We start from the raw sequence: 19,246 nt of genomic DNA on the forward strand, positions 1-19,246 counted from the left end.
TCCACATGAGATGACATGAGAGTATATATGTCGTGCCAGGCTATCACTAAGCTTCAGGGGGTTTATCAGAGATGATGCCAGAGGCTGGATGCTGCCGAGAGCAATGCGCTTTGCCTGTAGAACAAGGGATGTTACTCCAACAGAGCAGACCCTACAATGCTGCTGCAATTTTGAAAGGCCCCTTTCAAGTTGGGGGGGGGACTTTGGGCAGGGGGGTGGGGGAGGGCTAAGACAATGGCTCATTAACTAATTCTCTCCTGTGTATACCAAAAAAATAGTTTCTAATTAAAAATGATGCCAACTACAGAGAGAATGATCTGAAAATAACTCTTACTTCTTTTACTAACTCCCCCTCCCCCCCATTTCTTCAAGTTTCTTGGCTTTAAGACTTTCCACACTCCTCTCTCTGCTTCCCCCTCTCCCACCTCTCACCTCCTCCCCCTCCAATCTGGCTTCCCCGCCTCCCTTGGCAGGCTCTTTAGCTTTAATTCAATAGTTAAAAGACTGAATCAAAAGTTGTATAATCTGTTTGAACCAACTTTTATTCCGTATCAGAAAAGGAGCAGAGGCTAAGGACAGCCCAGCTGTGATTTCGAATCCATGGGAGTGAGTACAGTCAGCTACCAGTATTTTCCCCTTACCGTGCATATTTTATTTGCCTGGTGAGAAATGGTGCCTGCGCAGCCAGGTGCAGCAATGGAGCATCTTGGTGACAGGTATGAAAGAGCACAGGGCTGTTCCTCTGGCCTTTCTCATCTGAGACATTTCATAACTGCTGCCGTGTGAAACCTAAAACCTAGAAGCTGCTTTAGCTTTAGTGGAAGGCAAATTTCAAGGAGACAAAGGCAGAATAAGGCAAGGAAAAGGAGCGAAAGAGACAGAGGGAGGAATGATAGAAGTACGAAAAAGGGGATAAAGACTGCCCAGTTTTATTCTTCCTGTCCAAAGCAGCTCAATTCCAGCTGAAATAGGTGCAGAGCATGCAGATAGACACTATGAGAAGTCTGCTGTGGTATACCAGACAGTATGCCTTGATTAGCCCGATAAAAAGGCTGATACGTGGTATTACTGCTGTGTCTAATTACAAAGAATGAGCACCAGTGAAGAAGAAAATCTCTCAGTGCTGCTAGACAGTACTAATGCAAAACCAAGTATAAGCTCACTATAAATGCTTTTAGACTGCAAATAAGGAGTTATGGCATTAAAGCTGTGAACAGAGTTGCAGGAAGAAGAGTTTGTGACTTTCAAGGTGCAGGTCAGTAGGAGTTAAAAGAGACATGCTGCGTCTTCACCGCAGGGGACCAGACCAAGTGGCTATGCAGAACAGCAGTGAAGGAAAAGAAAGGGCTGCAGGGGCAGGAACCCAATGGCTTTCAGTGCTGGCAGTGTCACAAGCATCTTCAACGCACTGTCTTCTGTTAGCCAGCTTCAACACCCAAAATAATACACCACTGCTGAGACCAGTAGCAGAGTCTCTACAGCCCTGGTAACATCGATGCCTGAGCCAGCTGCAGCCTTCTCACGGGAGGATCACAACCTGGTCTTGATCAGGAGTTGAGTAATTCGGTATAACGAGGCTCAGCTGCCAGGACAATGTAAACAGGAATCAACAAGTGATGGGAGAGCAATGCCTGAAACTGCTGGAAATGTATAGGATGTCACTGTGGGTTGATTTTACAACTGTGGTGTCCTGGCTACAAACCAGTATTAAAGGTTTTGGGTAGAAAAAGGCAGAAACAAGTTTTACTGACTTGGAAGACTTGTGCTGGCTTTAGTTTAAAAAAAAAAAGAAAAAAGAAAAAAATCATACTTCCTTATACAACTATTAAGAGGAACAAAAACACTACAAAGATTTTTCAGCATGTCATGGAGAGCAGAGACAGGCTGATTTTTCTCAAAGGCCAGCACTGCACCATTTTAGTTTGGTTTAACCTAATTAACCCTGTCTGCAAAACTCTTAATTTCACTCAGAGATTTACTCTCATGAAAAAAGTCACCCATTATACATGTTCGAGCCCAGGTATTGGTTGTCTTTTAAACTATTTCCTTTAAGGTAAACGGTAAAATTAGAAATCTAGATTATATGAATTTTTTCTGGCTGTCCTTGGTTTTTTTCCCAGCTATTTGAGGGTTTAAAAATAAACCAGCCATACCGCATTGCTTGAGAAAAAAAAATCTTAGATCTCAGATATAACTTATAATGGGCAATTTTTTTTTTTTTAAATTAATCCTAGGATTTTAAAACCTGCAAGAGCATATGGGAACTGCACACACATCTTCGCATGCACTGAAGCCTGACACTTGTGCGGGAGCTGAATTTTGGCTGTAAGTGAGCCTGTAAGGACCTTCCACCCTTTGAGAAATGGGGCACACACCACAGCAGCAGTACCACACATCTCCCAGATCCTCACCACACACAGCCACATGTGTTTTGCATCCAAAATATTCAAATTACACATACTTTACAAGTCAGGTTGAAGACTTCATCAAGTTGCTATCAGTATTGTGACTATTGCATATTCAGCCATTTCTTCTCTTTTTACCTGGATTCTTTCACCAATCCATCCTTGCGGTATGTAGTGACAAAATAAAAACTAAAATCATTATTTGTTTGTGATCTAGGGGAAAAAAAACCCTACAGTAGCTCAGAAAATACCTCTAATTTCAATAGTCACCATCACCCAAAAAACAATACTACCTGTTTTTGAGGCAGCTGCTTAGGACAGCATCCTAATTTTTGAACCACTTTTCCCCAGATTTCTTCTTAAACATATTAAAAAACAAAATTTTCTTTCCTTTTCTAATTATTTAGTGGCAATGACAAAAAAAGGAAAGAAAGTGAAAACTTTGACTATATGCTGTTATTACAAGGGGTTTTTATTGCAAAAATCAGAGATAAAAATTACATTCATTTCATCTCCTACAGTTCCTTCTCACACGTTGTCAGCTCCCCTCGTGCACACATGTCCACCCTACACTCAGTTAGTGCATGTGGGACATTGGGATAGCTGCGGGATAAGAGCAGTATTAGCTCAGTGTGGTAGCTTTGATATGTGACGCTCTGCAGGGCTGCCAGCAGAGTGACAGTCTCCTTACCCTAATGCAAAGACTATTCTTCATCTATTCAGTTCACTTCTAACAGTCTTATATTGTCATTAGTGGCACGAAGCAGATTGTGCACCGTGACGGAAAGCCTTGCATCCCTGAGGATTAGTTCTTGCTTTTGAGTGCCAGTTCTGAAGCATTCAACAACTTTTATCAGACGAAAATAAGGGTCAAATGCAATCAAATGAAAAGAAGGGAAAACAAACAAGCCAAAATGAAATAAGGAGATAAGATAGAATTTGTGTTTCTACTACATTGCTCCCAAAGGGAAGAACTTGATTTTTGTAGCAAGGTATTGTTCGTATCAGCAAAGTTAGGACTTTATCTTTGAACGTACAAAGAATATTTCACTTTGAATTCAAATATACAGATTGCAGCAGTTAAACATTAACTGCTTTCTCCTGAGAAATTCATTGCAATGTACTGTTCCATGAAATAGATTTGGTGCATTTAAACCTATAAATTGTGCTAAATCTGGACATCAGAAGACCATGAGAAATACCTCAGAATATAAAGCAGGTCTGAGTGCCTGTGACCCAGTTCTGGTACCAGCGCCCATGGTAAGTAGAACTTTCCTTTGAGTGGGTTTGCAGATTCAAGGAGAGAAGGTGCCGCATAATTTGTCGACTGCATTCTTGCTGAGGTTACAGGACCACTGTGCTAGGTGCTATAGAAAAAAGCCATCTGGAAGGTTTACAGCACAGAGAGACCAAATATGACGGATAAGTAACTTGCCTCTAGTGATGCAGCAATTCGGTGGTAGAGCCAAGAACAAAGCGAAGGTCTCCAATCCTAGTCTAGCAGTTCCCTCCTCCCCACCCTGTCCCCCACCATGATATTGCTGTACTTTTAAGGATTAATTTTTAAGGCTCTATTACCTGTAAGTGTGGGAACATTTTGTGTGGAGGAGTGCTGGTAAAAGGCTATTTAAAAGAACAAAAATACCATATGCTTCCTGGATTAATTTTGAAACCTCATTAAGGTCAACATAAAAGACTAAGATACACTTGTGATTTGGCATGTACTTTCACTTGATCAGAGAGGGATGGTATTTTTGTAAACAAAGCCACTAATTTAACCCAGTCCAGAGTAAACTTGTGTGTAAATATCCTGAGCTGTAACAGTGCTGCATCTTGGTAACAAACACCCTGAGTAGATGCTGCCCCCTGAGTTTACTAATCTTAAATACTGATGGCACTTCATTTACGAACACAGAGAACACAGAAAAAAGAATGTTCGGATTATCTAGCATCATCTAAGCAGTTTTCTACTAAACTAGCAGGCAGCTATATGAACTGGTAATTTAAAACTGAGATGGAGACTGTGCCTCTACATGAGAAAGGGTCTGTAACGGTAATAATCCTTGTGCCTGTTAATGGCAGATTATATAATAAATAAGGCTACCACACTCAAATACTGTCATTTTATTCTTACTAGTAGCTATAAATAAATATGAGAAGAAAAGGCTGAGATTCTGCCCTGAAATATTCCAGTGACACAAAACAGTCCCAATATCCATTAAGAGAAAAAAAAAAAAGTAGTAATATATTAATTATATCCTTGTAAAACCTAAAAGCATACTTCTACTCCAATATTGGTTCTGTAAATAGAATAGTATTGATCTCAGTGAACACATACTAAATTTGTTCAGTCTGGAAAAAGAAAAATATTTACTTTCAACTTGCCAGCCAAAACCCTAATACTCCATTCTGTAGGCTCTGACATTTGTTTTCATGTTAACAAAGCATTTTTTATTCCAGTGACCTATCAGTGGAAAAAAAAGTCAGAAAAATCAGAATTTCTGATCTGACAGGGTGCATTTCCTTGCATAACCCTATCCCAAAACTAATAGCTTTCATTATTTGAAGGCCAGCATTTACAGAAGTTTAATTTAATCCTACAGATCACAGAACCTTGTTTGATACTGAAGAGAGAGGTAAAGAAGGGCACACTTGATCAGACTGAAAGTATTTGTTCATCTTTAACACTGTTCACTGAAACATCTTCTTAATATTTTAATCTTTAATAGGCTATTGAGACCCACTAATCTTAATTTTAAATCTCCTTTAAAATGTAGACTTCCAAGGTAATAATCACAATAGCAAAGGGCAAAGGCTGGCAGGTGATGAAAATAAATTTGATATAAGGGAAAGGAAGCAGACTGAACAAAATCACAAATAAAACTGTTCAGCATTTCCAGCTTCCACATTTATGCATCTATTTACATTTATTTTTTTATGAACACCTTTCCTTTAAAAGAAAGCATGTACATCCAGCTTTTTAGATCTAAAACAGACTTTACTTTCAGTTTAAAGAATGTTGAATCACAAAAACCTTTAACTTAAAAAAACTCAGCCACTAACAAAAGTGAAATTTTCCCAAGGAATGTCTAGATTTTGAACATTGTTTATATGACTACCACTCTTTACTTCTAAACTTTTCTGTATTTTTCCACCTAATTACTTCAACTGATGTTAATCTAGGATAATTCCATTTGCTGCCAGAATTTGTACCCATATGTCAAAGCTATCCTACTTTAGTCACAGTAGAATAATTTATTCCACTGTAAGATGTTTAGGTGAAATTCACTGTGTAGGTGAATTTCACTTACACCCAAGGAGGAGGTCTGAATGTTGACAGGCCCTCAGGAAAATACTTCAACAGACCAATCCCACTGACTACACACTCTGACCTATGAGGTCCATCTAAAGTCCCCTAAGGTGCAACTCAGAGCGCATTAAGACACATGTTGTGGAGGCATCTTCAACCAGCCAGTAGGAAAAATATAGCTACATTGATCAGGTTGAATTTAAAACATCAGAATATGGCAGTGTCAGGTCAGTAAGTGACAGCTATTAGAAATGTAATAGCAGTAGGAACTGTGGCGGGTCAATCCTCCTGCAGCAGTAGAGCCCAATTCTCCCTAATCACACCTGGCACTTGTGCCAAATTTCCCACCTAAAAGTCTTTGATGAAGGACACTGCCTGAAAAGACCCTGAAATCTTTTCCAGTATTTCTCTTTTCTGCTATCCCAACACTAGCAGGCAGCTTTCCTTGCTGCAGTTTAAATGTTTTATTTTTTTGACTTACTCATTGGACACAGGGAAAACCTGTCACCTTTCTTGCTGCAAAACTGGTGTCTTATTAAACTCTTTGCCACCATAATCTCCTTCAAAGCTGCACAAACCCGATTCATTCAGTCTTCCCTAGCAGGTCATATTTTCTGGAACTCCAATCACTCTCTCTGCAAACAGCCGTAGTAAAAGCCATGAATCCAAACTTTCTTGGAGGAAGGAGCAAATAATTGGACTTTCCTTCAACTGTGATGTAATCAGCCAGAATAGAATGGTTTCCTCATCTCTTATAGACAAGCTTTGTTTCAGTATAGATTTGCCTTTTTTTTCTTTTTTTTTTTCATAACAGGATAATGCAGGCAACTCATTCCAGCTGTGACTGACCCCACAACCCTGTATCTCATTCTCTCCAGACAGAAGGCATGTACAGATATTTAGTCTTGCCTAACATAGGTATTTGCACTTGTTCTTGTTGAGTTGCATCAACAAGAGTCTTGGCATTGCAAATTTGCTATGACTGTTTTCACTTCTGAACTTCAGCCTCCAGGACTCCTCCAACCTCCCATATCATGCACAAAGCCAATGAACACAACATGTGGTCATCCAGGATTTCAGAGTTTTCGTTAATACCAGATCAAGAGTGATCCTTACAGAAACTCATTTTGACAGAAATCCGTTGATAACCACTTTGAGTGTCATTTTGCAAATAGATTTTTACTTTCTGCCTGGTGCTTTAGTTTAGATCAATTGTAAGGAGCTGTCAAAAGCCTCACTATGTTCACAATGTACATCTACAACAATTAATGTGCCTCTTAGTGCCTCTCCTCTAGCCAGAGATTTGGCTACCTTATTATGGAACAGGCAACCAGTGTGAAAAAACCCTACTCCCAAACTATTTGTTAAATTAGAAACCTGAAATTAAAAACCTTATCTTCTCTTGTAAAACTGAAGAGAAAGGAGTTTTAGGAAGAAAAAAATAATTTCCAATAGGTGCACACTCTTTTTGCACCAAGAATGACTGGGTTCTCAGCTATTTTGAGGAACCAGAAAAGTGCTGATAACCCCACCACAAGAAGGGATGTGCAAAAGAAACACTCAAAATGCACATGAAATTGTACAGAACAGAGAAAAAAGAGCAGGAGAGTTACTAATTGAACATGTTCCAACAAATGTAGGACAAGCTCATGGTAATGGGAGGTTGGCAGGAGGGAAAAGAGAGGGGAGCAAAAAATTTAAATGCCATACATCAAAGAAAGGTAAAAACACACTACCACAGCACGAACAGGCAACGCCTCACAGGAATGCTTATTTCTCTATGTGTACCGAAGACAATGAATAAATACACGGAGAATAGAACAATAATCATTTCAGCACTAAAAACAAGAAGAAAAAAGAACAAAAACACAACGTACCTTGTAACAGTCTGATGACTTGATCAGTCAGTACAGTAGCAAAAAAAAAAAAAAGATTAATCAGCACAAACCTGCTGAAAGTATAAACAAAGAAAATGTATTTTTAAAGCACAATTAGCACCTATTTGGGCATTGCTTTCAAATTTCTTTTTTGATGAAAGGTAAGCGAATGTGAGGTGAGGCCTAATTACCTGTTCTTTGTAGGCAAATCCCAGAGCCATTACCAAGTCTTGTTGGATTTATCTGCATCAGTCTTCAAGAGAGTGGCTGAGAATATTGTGTGTTCCCCATCCATATACCTGCCCAGCAGCATGGGAAATCACTGGGCACGCTTAGCCCTTAAATACATTGGAGGTTGTCCTATAAAACGCACAAGTGGGGCACGTTCAGAGGCTTTCTGCATGAAAAGCAGGCACAGTCTTGACTGTATCTTGACTGCAACAGCAGAGCCTCATCAGCGAACAGCAAGACTACTGCAAACTTTTTTTACAGGAACCCACAGTTTTTCCCTCCATTTATTACATTTGCTCAATGTAATCCTTTCTGTGTTAATGCTGGTGTGGATCTTAATGCTCCTTGGGCCATTGACCTGTAATTTTTGCAAGAAAGTCTTTGCAATTCTCTGGAGCTATATAAATAATTGACAGTAATTAATTATTATTATACCTGCTCAAAAAGTGAAGACAGTGATCTATCACCAGAAGTGGAAAATTACTAAAGGTTATACTTCAGCCAAGCTCTCCAAAAAGATGTGTTCTGGCCTTCTTTCTGCTGCCTTGCTTTTCCTTTGTGATATATCTATTAAACAGTACCTTCTACACCAAAGATTTTCACCAATTTTCACAGATTTTCAGAGGCACAAGTAGCAACTAGGAAGCCACTGTGAACATGCTGCTGTTCAGGACTTCTGCTTTTAACACCAAGCACAGTTCAGAGGCTGGAATGATGCTTCTTATTTAACCTATGAGCAGCATCAAGTGTAAAGACACTACAGCATCTCATGTTCATTCTCACAACTCCCCAGCAGGTGTGGGCACTTTTAAAATAGATGGCCAAGTGCAATCTCTTTGCAGCAAGAACTTTTTTTCTATGTTTGCATAGTCTAATGCAAGGAGATGCTACCCTACAACTAGAGCCCCAAACACCTCAGTAACACAAACGGCTACGCTTTACCAATAGGAGACAGAGACACGGACACCCTAAGGTTGGATTGTCGTTTGTTATTATCCATGTTTGCTTGCCAGCACCTTTGCAGTCATGCGGGACTGAGCCAAGTGGGACTCACAGGGAAATTTCAGACGGTGCTTTGTGCTTTGCACAGTGACATGGTTCTGGAGCTTTACACATGATGGGTTTTATCTACCATTTTCTCCTGCAACAACATGATGCAAGCCATATTAAGTTAGAACAAGAGCTGGACTGTTAGAAAAATCCAACACTGTGTGCTGCAAGAATAAAGCAGAATTTATAGGTAGTCCAAACCTCAAATTTCAGGAGCCTCTTGCCTTTCTAGTCACCTCCTGACCAGCCAGGTCTTCCAATTACAGGTATGACTGGCACGCCTTGCACAGGGCAACTGAAGCTTGTGGTAGACCAAGTCCAAGTTTCCCTAGTATTTTAGACAAAAACCAAGTGTATTCTCACCACTAATACAACAGAGGAAAAATGCAAGTATCTCCTGGACTATTTTCCATACGTTAATTTTGTGAAGAGCTTGCAATCCTTCAGTACTAAAGACTAACAAAAGATAGATACAAAGTTATTTTAATTGCTATGAATGCAGCAGAAAGCCCTTTGATTTCTTTGAGGGTTGGGTGGTTTTTTTTTTTGTTAAGCAAAATTTCTGCGTTGGTGTAAGGCAGATTTTCCAGGCTTCAACAAACCAGATGGCCATCCAAAAATGCGATATGAAATTTTTATAGGAAGCTAAGAGCTGAACTCATCTAAGGGAGAGATTTTTCAGAGATTCCAAACTTTTAAAAATAAATATTACTGCAAGATCTTATGTATCTACATTTGAACTGTAACGAGTAAATAAATAGCCACAGTGATAATTACCTAAATTCTATATTTAGAAGGAACAGAACACGTGCAATAAACAATAGCACATTGTGATATTAATGAAGCACTTGCTTCCTCTAAATGTAGAAATTCAGCAATTATCACCAGAATTGGCATGTATAAAGGTGCCGGTGACAATTTTAAAAAGGCATATTGCTTATCTGATAGACCAGAATGCATGCTTTGGACCCGATGCATTCTGTTATGAAGCATTCAGTGACACAGTCCCACACTGAGCCAAGCTTATGCTCGGCACAGCGACGGCTCTGGTGGAGAGGAAGAGGTGATTGCAAGCCTTCCTTCTGCTTGCCCCAACTTTGCGTTGGCCAGAGGCCAACTCAGCCATCAGCACAAATTAGAGCTGCTATAAAGATGTTCTACTTTACACCAGCAGGTTTGGACCCCTGAGGAGAGCACCACTCAGACATCAGAGCATGTATTGAACTTCAGACCTTTCCCATCAAACCTCTGTCAGGCTTCTTCCCCGCTAAAAGGTGTTTCCTTTATGCTCTCAGGCATTTCGCCCCGTGCATTTAGAGCCTGTCAGAAAAACTGACAGAGCTGGCCACACCAAGCTGAAACATCTGAGTCACAGGAGGTGCCCTTTTAAGCTTTAATGTCACTTTTGGTAATGCTGCTTTGTGGCCAAAGATTTGGCCTGGAGACCTTGCCAAAGAAATACCTCCCAGCAGCTTGTTTTTTCAGACCTGCATCTCTGGCCCCGTGCGCACACAGAGCTAAACTGCTCTGCTGCCAACACACCACACCGTGCCTCTCCAGCCTGCCTTTGTGTCCTTAACTCTTTCCAACTTTCTCTCCTGTGTGAAAATACCCGACTTCCATTTTTCATTAGACTTCTCCGTGCAGCCTGGTTTCCTATGACCTTATTCTAATTCACTCACAGAAAGAAAACAAAGTTCGCAGAATGTGGGAAGGTGATAATTTACCACCTGGCTGACTGCGGGGTCTGAGTTCTAGCTTTCCACCCTATTACATGCCAAGCAAAGTTAGTCACAGGGCAGAGGACTCAGGCAGTGGATGAAGTCGTCTCTAATTCTCTGAGCAGTGAAGGCTTCATACTCATCCCTCCCCTTTGCAGCGTACTTGCTATGCAGAAAGCACTGCTGAACTGCTAGGGCAAATTTCCTTAAAGGGCACTAATGGGCCAAGGAGTTTGTGGCACAGAGCATTACAGTCCAGCCACACCTTGCAATGGTCAGAAAGCTCTCCTTGTGTTTGGGAACTTGGCATAGGGTATACAGGAAAATTAATTACTGGAGGGGTATAGTAGTGACGTTTCCAAATTACACAATTCAGCTGTTTGGTTCATTCATCAGCATTCAGAACGTGTTTATTCTGCAATATAGACATAATTGCTCACTGTGGCTCTGCTCCTGCAAATGCCTCCTGAAAGATGGACACCTGCCCCAGTGCCGCTGCTAGAGCTCCTCTCATCCCCTGCACCCACCCAGCTGGGTGCAATGACTGCGTATGTTCCTGATGGAGAGACGTCAGGTGTCGGTCATGCTCCTTCACACTCATAATGTTGACTCCATCTCTGCCTCAGGAAGCGTCGCCAGAAGGTGACTCACGGGGCTGCAGGAACGTGTTCGCACGCAGAAGCTCCCAGTCTACGGGAAGGTGACAACCGTCACACACCACCAGGGTGGGAAGACAAACTGCTGCATACATTGGAGCGTTACGGCAGTGAACATACACAAGATCACAGGGAAAAGATAACATACAACGAAGAATTCATACACCAGCCGTGCCAAAAAAAGAGATGACTAAAATGACTGCAGCTCGTGCTTTCTCCCTCTGAGAGGTAACGTTGCCAGAGGACACAGGGTGCAGAAAGCTCTCAGTAGGTATCTACAGAGGCATCCTAACGAGATTTCTAGGAGAAATTGCACTTTTTCTACAGAAACTTTCAGAGATGATAGCGTGCGTGACTATATCCTCATCAGTGAGACTTTAGATATACCAAATCTAACTATTTGTTGGCATAAACTGCTCACAACAACTGATCCCGCAGAATAAGCATTCAGAAGTTTGCAAACTCAGTGACCTGATTCACTCCGCAGTTGTGCTGCCTCTGACATCCCTGCCATCATCCTACACTGTCCCTCTCTATAAAAGGCCAAAGACATGAGGGTGAAATAATTGCCACAAGGGCAGGAGAGACACCACCTCTCAGCCACCTAAACTCTGTGTGGCTTTCTGACTTGGCAAAAGTAGTTGAAGTATGCTAACACAGGTCTGGTAGCTCTTATCATGGCAGCCAGAAAGGAACCACTCCTGTCACGCTAGGACGGGTCTCTCCATCTGCTTCTAAATGAAACCTGGGGTCTCTTTTCCTACCAGTTATGTGAACTCTACAAATCATGTGCTGTGGCATCCCAGTCAAATAACCTAATAAACACAGGAATTACTGTGTCTCAGAAAACATATACTTTCCCCGTGCCTTCCTGTGCTTGGCTGTAATGACAAAATACCTGCTGCAGGGGCACGTATCCCAGCTCTCAGTGCTTTTGAGATATACTGAATCTGCACAGGGACTGCTAAGCCAGTGTGCGATCTACCCGCTCGGCTCGGCTCTTCTCGAGATGCTCTTTGCTCACGCAAGCTCTTGTTGTGTTTTCCACTCAGCAGCCCAATGGCTGTCTACAAAAACATGTAGTTATAAATGAGCACACCAACTGGTTCTCAACATGGAGCAGAACAATCAGGCGGTGGAATGCACTGGGAAATTCCCCGTTCTGCATCTTTTGTTCCAAGGCTGCTAATGTGTTTTCCATGAGAATTTCTTCTGCAATGGAAAAAAATAAACATCTCCCCAAATGTTAGGCAAACAATTTATTTATTATTAGAATGAAAGGCAGAAAGGGGAGTTTAGCAGAACTTTAAACAGAGATTTATTATGTAGGCTAAATATTTTTGAAATGCAGAAACGTGTTTCAACAATAGTCATATTTGATAAGAACTGCCACTTCAAGGTCTTACAGTCAAACTCTTCTGAACTGCCATTCACATTAGCTGAACTACAGTCTGGAGTAATGTTATGTACATGCACAAAGTTGCAAAATCAAGTCTCTATTACTGGCTGTGGGACTACATCATCTTAGGGACCCTTTTCATGACCAAACTCACTGTCCTTATGAAGATGGAGCCATAGACCTAGATGAAGCCAAAATAAAACGGACACCACACCTCCAAGCATGGTAGGCTACATTTAGCGTGCTATCTCCCATGAACATACTGGTCTTGCCCCTCTGAGGTCATCCAGTTGGTGGATGATCTCCAAAGTTGAGGTATCTAGCTCTGGGGCAAAGTCCTGAAGCAGCTCTCCAAGAATTGTCTAGGTTTAATTGTTGTCTAGCATCGTACCTGTGAAAATGAAGCAGAGGAGGCAAATAGGAAAAAAGGGAGAATTGATGAAGAAAAAGGAGTAATTATGTAGCTGAAATGAAGTAAGGGGAGAGGAAATGTGAGACAAGAAAACAGAATTGGGGGAAACACAGACAGAAAAGGATGGGTAAGTGCAAAGGAAAGGAGAGGTCAGGAGAAATTCTGCTGCTAAAGTCCTACTGTTCCATGTGTTTTTCAAAACAGCCCTCTCGTAACAGATAATCCATGACATTCGTCTCTTAATCCTCTCAGCATGCCTAAGCAGCACTACGGTTTATTGACTGAAATGCTGCAGCATTGACCATAATTACAATACCAACATCCTGCTACCTACAGCAGCCATAGCCTGTGTAAAATAAAATCCCCACATATGACAAAATGTACAGAATTAAATTTCAAACAACAATAGCTCTATAATCATGCTATAGATTTACATGTAGCTTTCAAACAAAAATCTTTTCTGCAAGGAGTGCATAGCTGAGGGCCACATAACATCTTTTAGCCTTTTCTCAGTATTTCTGAAGTAGTTTTTTCCTTTGGCTATTTTCCTAAGGCACAATCTGTTTTTAGGCTATGCAAACAACAACATTTTTGCCTTTTTGTTCGGGCGAAGCAGGGCTTGTGGTGGCTGAAAGGGCAGCTGAGGTGAGCATGATTGGGCCTGTCTCTTCTGTGGTGGCATTGTGGTTTTGCTACAGGGACCAACCAAATGAAAGAATTGTGTGTCTTAATAAATACAGCCCTGTCTAATGCTCCCTGTGAACATGTGTACTGGCCTTATGAGTGAGAATAAGAGGGGTGTACACTGCCCATAATTGATTTTCTTGTGCAGTTGTCCGCACTCCCCTGTACCCCAACCACATATCCTTCTGCAGCAATCTTGTGTCTTGTAACTGTTTATCATGCGGATTCAGCAAACCTATACACAGCCGAATTCTTGTGCAAAACTTGATTTATGGTCACCGAATTCATTTTTAATGAACCCTTTCCCAAAATATCAACAGCGTGTTTTGATTTCCAAGAGCAGTTTAACAGTGAAAAAAAAAAGGAAGAAAAAAAGGCCCTTCTTGCTCCTTGACTTAGGAATGCCACAAAGGCTACATTTTCTCCAGCTTTGGATGTTACAGCTCACAGCATCAGCTTGCACTGGTACACAAAAAAGACTACCTGTATGTTTAGCACAGCTACAGCCTCGGAAAAATGTCTCCATCTTTCCAGCTGCAGGGCAGACACAGAGGTTTTAAGGGTGAAAGGATAAGAGAGGTACAATTAAGGAGTCAATGGCTAATATCTCAAACTGCTGCCTTCCAGGGTGAATAACCTGTCAAGGGCTGGAGCAGCTCATTACTTTCCAATGCATAAGGTCACAAAAATATCACACAGCATTTTAAATTATACTTAAATAATGTAGCAAATGCTGAACAGCAGCTCTTCTCTGCTGCGTTGCAATGCTAATGGTCACGCAGTCATGGATGGTACCTTGAGGTCCAATCAGGGTCTTGCATGCTTGATATTGCGTGGGCTTAAGAACCTGCTTTCTCCCCAGGGAGCCAAAATATAGAGGAAGACTAAAGTTAATCAGAGTTTTCCCCATCAAAGCAAGCTTGTCCATAGGAAAAAACAACTTTAGCTTATATTTCTCATGTAAATCATGTAGAGTATCACTATGTTTCAGCAAAAAAAAGGTGTTCTTAGAAAAAAACAGTAATTCCACTGGTTACAGTACCATAATGCAAAATTCAGCTTGGTTACACCATCTCCCAGTCAGCACAGATGAAATAGCTCAGCCTGTTTAACTACTCAGTCCTGAAAAGGAAGGACTTCCTCCCTCCGTCTCTGCCCCTGTCCTCTTAGCACTGCCTTGCCCCTTTTGTGCTGATCTGACCCTTTATCTGAGCAAATTCAGCTCACTAAAGTTGCAGAAAGTTACCCAGAGGGGTAACTAGCATCAACTAGCATTGATGGAGTGACTACAGTGGACATGGGAAGGGCTACAGATGTCGTCTATCTGGACCTCTGTAAGGCCTTTGACATGGTCCCCCACAACATCCTTCTCTCTAAACTGGAGAGGTATGGATTTGATGGGTGGACTGTCCGGTGGGTGAGGAATTGATTAGGTGGTCACATCCAGAGTCTAGTGGTCAACGGTTCAATGTCCAGATGGAGGTTGGTGCCGAGTGGCGTCCCGCAGGGGTCCGTATTGGGACTGGTACTGTTTAATAACTTCATCAATGACATAAGCAGTGGATCGAGTGCACCCTCAGCAAGTTTGCAGATGACACCAAGCTGAGTGGTGCGGTCGACATGCCAGAGGGATGGGCTGCCATCCAGAGGGACCTGGACAAGCTGGAGAAGTGGGCCCGTGTGAACTTCATGAGGTTTAACAAGGCCAAGTGCAAGGTCCTGCACCTGGGTCGGGGCAATCCCCAATATCAAGACAGGCTGGGGGATGAAGGGATTGAGAGCAGCCCTGCCCAGAAGGACTTGGGGGTACTGGGGGATGAAAAGCTGGACGTGAGCCAGTAATGTGCGCTTGCAGCCCAGAAGGCCAATCTGGGCTGCATCCAAAGCAGCGTGGCCAGCAGGTCGAGGGAGGGGATTCTGCCCCTCTACTCTGCTCTGGTGAGATACCACCTGGAGTGCTGCGTCCAGCTCTGGAGCCCTCAGCATAAGAAAGACACAGACCTGTTGGAGCGGGTCCAGAAGAGGTTCCATCAGGGGGATGGAACACCTCTCCTATGAAGACAGGCTGAGAGAGTTGGGGTTGTTCAGCCTGGAGAAGAGAAGGCTCTGGGGAGACCTTCTTGCAGCCTATCAGTACTCAAAGGGGGCTTCTAAAAAAGATGGCAGCAAACTTTTTAGCAGGGCCTGTTCCAACAGGACAAGAGGGAATGGCTTTAAACTGAAAGGGGATAGATTCAGACTAGATACAAGGAAGACATTTTTTGTGGTGAAACACTCGCCCGGGTTGCCCGGAGCGGTAGTGGATTCCCCATCCCTGGAAACATTCAAGGTCAGGTTGGACGGGGCTCTGAGCAACCTATTCTAGTTGCCCCCCATGGCAGGGGGGTTGGACTAGATGACCTTTAGAGGTCCCTTCCAACCCAAACTATTCTATGATTCTATGATCCCATGATTTTGCCAGCCTGGCAAGTCCAGCATGTCCCTGGGATGAGACGACACCGGGGAGGGTGGGAGCATGCAGCTCCAAGCAGGGGGCTGGGGAGTTTCTTTCAGCAATAATAAAGTATTCAAGCTGAGCACCTCCTCTCTCATCTGGCCATTTCCATGTCATTGTCACCCCCCCAAAAAAAAACAAATTAGAGATTTTCTTTTCTTTTTTCAAAAGTATTTCCACAGGTGGACAATCTCTTTATACAAACTATCAACAGGACTGCTGTCCTCACCCACGAAAGGGCTCCTCACAGCAGACAGCAGTGTCCACTGATGACTTTGAAGCAAGGGAGGGAACTGAACCCATCTGAGCCACAGAGCAGCAGATATCTGTGGTCCTCACCACGTTAACAGCTGTGAGTGTGACATGACAATACACCGTTGACCAACACCATGGACTAGCAAACAAAAACCTCTCCATCTATTAGGACAGACTGAAATGTCAAGCTAAGCAACTGCATGGTAAACTCAGCTCATGTGCAAAGAAAAGTCTGGCTTCTCTTACAACTTCACTGCAACCATATGCAGGTTTGCCCATTGCCCTTCATTCATCAAGGACCAAATTATAGTTCCCTAATTAGACAAATCAGTAGTCATTACTTGTAGACCTTCAAGCACCAGGCAAAGAAAATAAACCCAGAAGTTAGAAAAGGGCCTGGAAGAGGTCCTTGTAAATATTACTACTAGAGACTTTTTCTCCTATCCACAGTAGAGTTACAGCTGCAACAGAGCAAAAATTCAGCAAAAGACGGGGCAATAACTATCACATACTGGATGTGACTATGTCTCGTTCAGGAAAAGTGCATCACCTTTGGGCTGTAAAGCACAGAAACAAGTTTATACTGAATTAAAATTATCTCCAATATCAATGACAAAGGAGTCAAAGAAGAAAAACCTAAACTTTCCAACTGCATTTGGACCAAAAATTGTTATTTCAAATGTCTTTAAAAGAAGAATTACCTTGACTCTAGAAAATCCACAGAACCTCGAAACAAGTGTTTTGTTAGCGGATCAAATACCCAACAATTACAGACCACCATTGTACCAAAGGAGATTATCAAAGTATCCATTCACAAAAAGTGCATGGTTCTCATGCATGGGAAGAATAACATGCCATCTTTTAGCCTCCTTTCTAATGCATGACATGTAGTCTTCTGCAGGTCTTTCTGCAAAGGCAAGGATCATACACAAAAAGTAGAAAAGCTCAGGAAAAAATGAGTTCATTGGGATTTTTTTTCCCAGAACTGGCAGGATGAAGATGCCTGAAGGAAACCTGGATTAAAGACAGGAGCAATCTACAGCTTCCTTCTACCTCAGTCCCTGTCTTTTTTATTTTCCATGCGTTCCTCTTACCTGTTGACTTTGAATTTTTCATCTTTTTCTTTTTTCTCTTATTTGTTTGTTTGCTTGTTTTGACAGATACCATAACAATTCATGTTCTGAGATTATGGCATTTAAAACAGAAATTGAAGCATTTTTTGAATACCTGGGCTCTTTTCTGATGCACAGGAGTTTTGTGTTTGTTTGAGATGTTGGCACCTAGACTGTTGGTTACAAAACAAATTGCAGATATTTGATAAATAATACAGTTTAAAATAATTTTAACACAGAAAAATATTTGTAAATAAATTTTAGTAAGAGTACCTTAGGTAGAAACAAACACTTGAGGGTTTTTCTTTCATTGTGTAAAACCAGTTGTGGACAGGTTTTGCCATTGACCTCCATTCCACTTCTGCTCTATAAAACACAAAAGCAATATTTGTTGTATAATTCCTTTAGACCTTGTGATCCAGGCAAAGGTGGTAGGGATTTGTAACTTGGTCTGGCAGGGACTAAAGCACTGCACCCTTCCTCTTTGCAGTCCCTTAATAAATGCTTGTACCATTAGCATTTACTACTGTTCATCCTACGATGGCCTGGAGCAATTGCCCTGGTTTCTTGTCCCCTAAAACTAGTTCTGCCTTCAAATCCGTTAGTTCAGCAAATTTTGTGGATCTCCATCCAAGCACAGGAGGCTGCTCACTCAGGATGAAGTGAAGGTCCAAGCCTCCGCTTCTGAGATCAGCTGGTGCTATTTCATTCTCAGTTGAAATCAGCTCAAACATTGGGCTGGTCAATAGGCTGTGAATGAAAAAAACCCAACCCTTTTGGAAAGTATTACCATCTGAACCAGTGAAAAGTTTCAATATTTCATCTTCTTGTCCCAATACAAAAACAAGTGTCAAAATAGAAGGGTTTCCTGAAAGGCAGATATTCTACTTTTTATCAGTACTATGGAAGAATAAAGCAGGAAGCTTTAACTTTGTTTTCCTTAGTTTAATTTAAACAAAATCTTAAAAAAAAAAAAAAAAGCAGTTCCAAAACCACGGACTCAATATGTTATCCAGTCTATTGTCTCTATGGGTAAGGATTAATTATAACATTCAGATTAAACTCTAGAGGTACCATGAAATTTGTTTTTAAGCAGAAGCTTCAATTCATTAAAATAAGGAAGTTACACCAGCAATACTGCTTCTTCGGTGCTTTAGATTCATCTTTTTTGCCAAAGGCCCTATTCTAGTTTCATTCAGGAAAGCCAGAAAGTTACATGTGGAATGAGAAGTGATTGCAACACCCAGAAACCCACTTGCTGTTTATTTTTAAAGAGACTTTCAAACGTGAAGTGTCCAGGCTACTTCTGAAAGTGGGAGCAGGTCATTCAGATCCTGACTCACAGATGTGTTTAAGAACATATATATGCTCAAGGATCTTGGCTGTCAGTGCCCCGGAGCCTCTCTCCGATATTAGGATGCACATCCAGCTCACGATGCTCAAACTGCTGTAGGATTACAGAGTTGGGAAACTGACATCTGGGGACTGAGTTGCTGGCCTTCTCCCATGATTTGCCTCAATATTTTACAAGAAAACATGTTACTCTGGACATGGTTTCTATATTTTTGTAGCACAAAAGATAAAACCTATTCCATGTTAAGAGAAAACCATTAAACAAAAAACCCAGACACATTTGAATT

Source organism: Pygoscelis adeliae, unplaced genomic scaffold (genome assembly GCF_000699105.1).
Source record: "Pygoscelis adeliae isolate BGI_AS28 unplaced genomic scaffold, ASM69910v1 Scaffold178, whole genome shotgun sequence".
In the NCBI taxonomy this organism is placed as follows: domain Eukaryota; kingdom Metazoa; phylum Chordata; class Aves; order Sphenisciformes; family Spheniscidae; genus Pygoscelis; species Pygoscelis adeliae.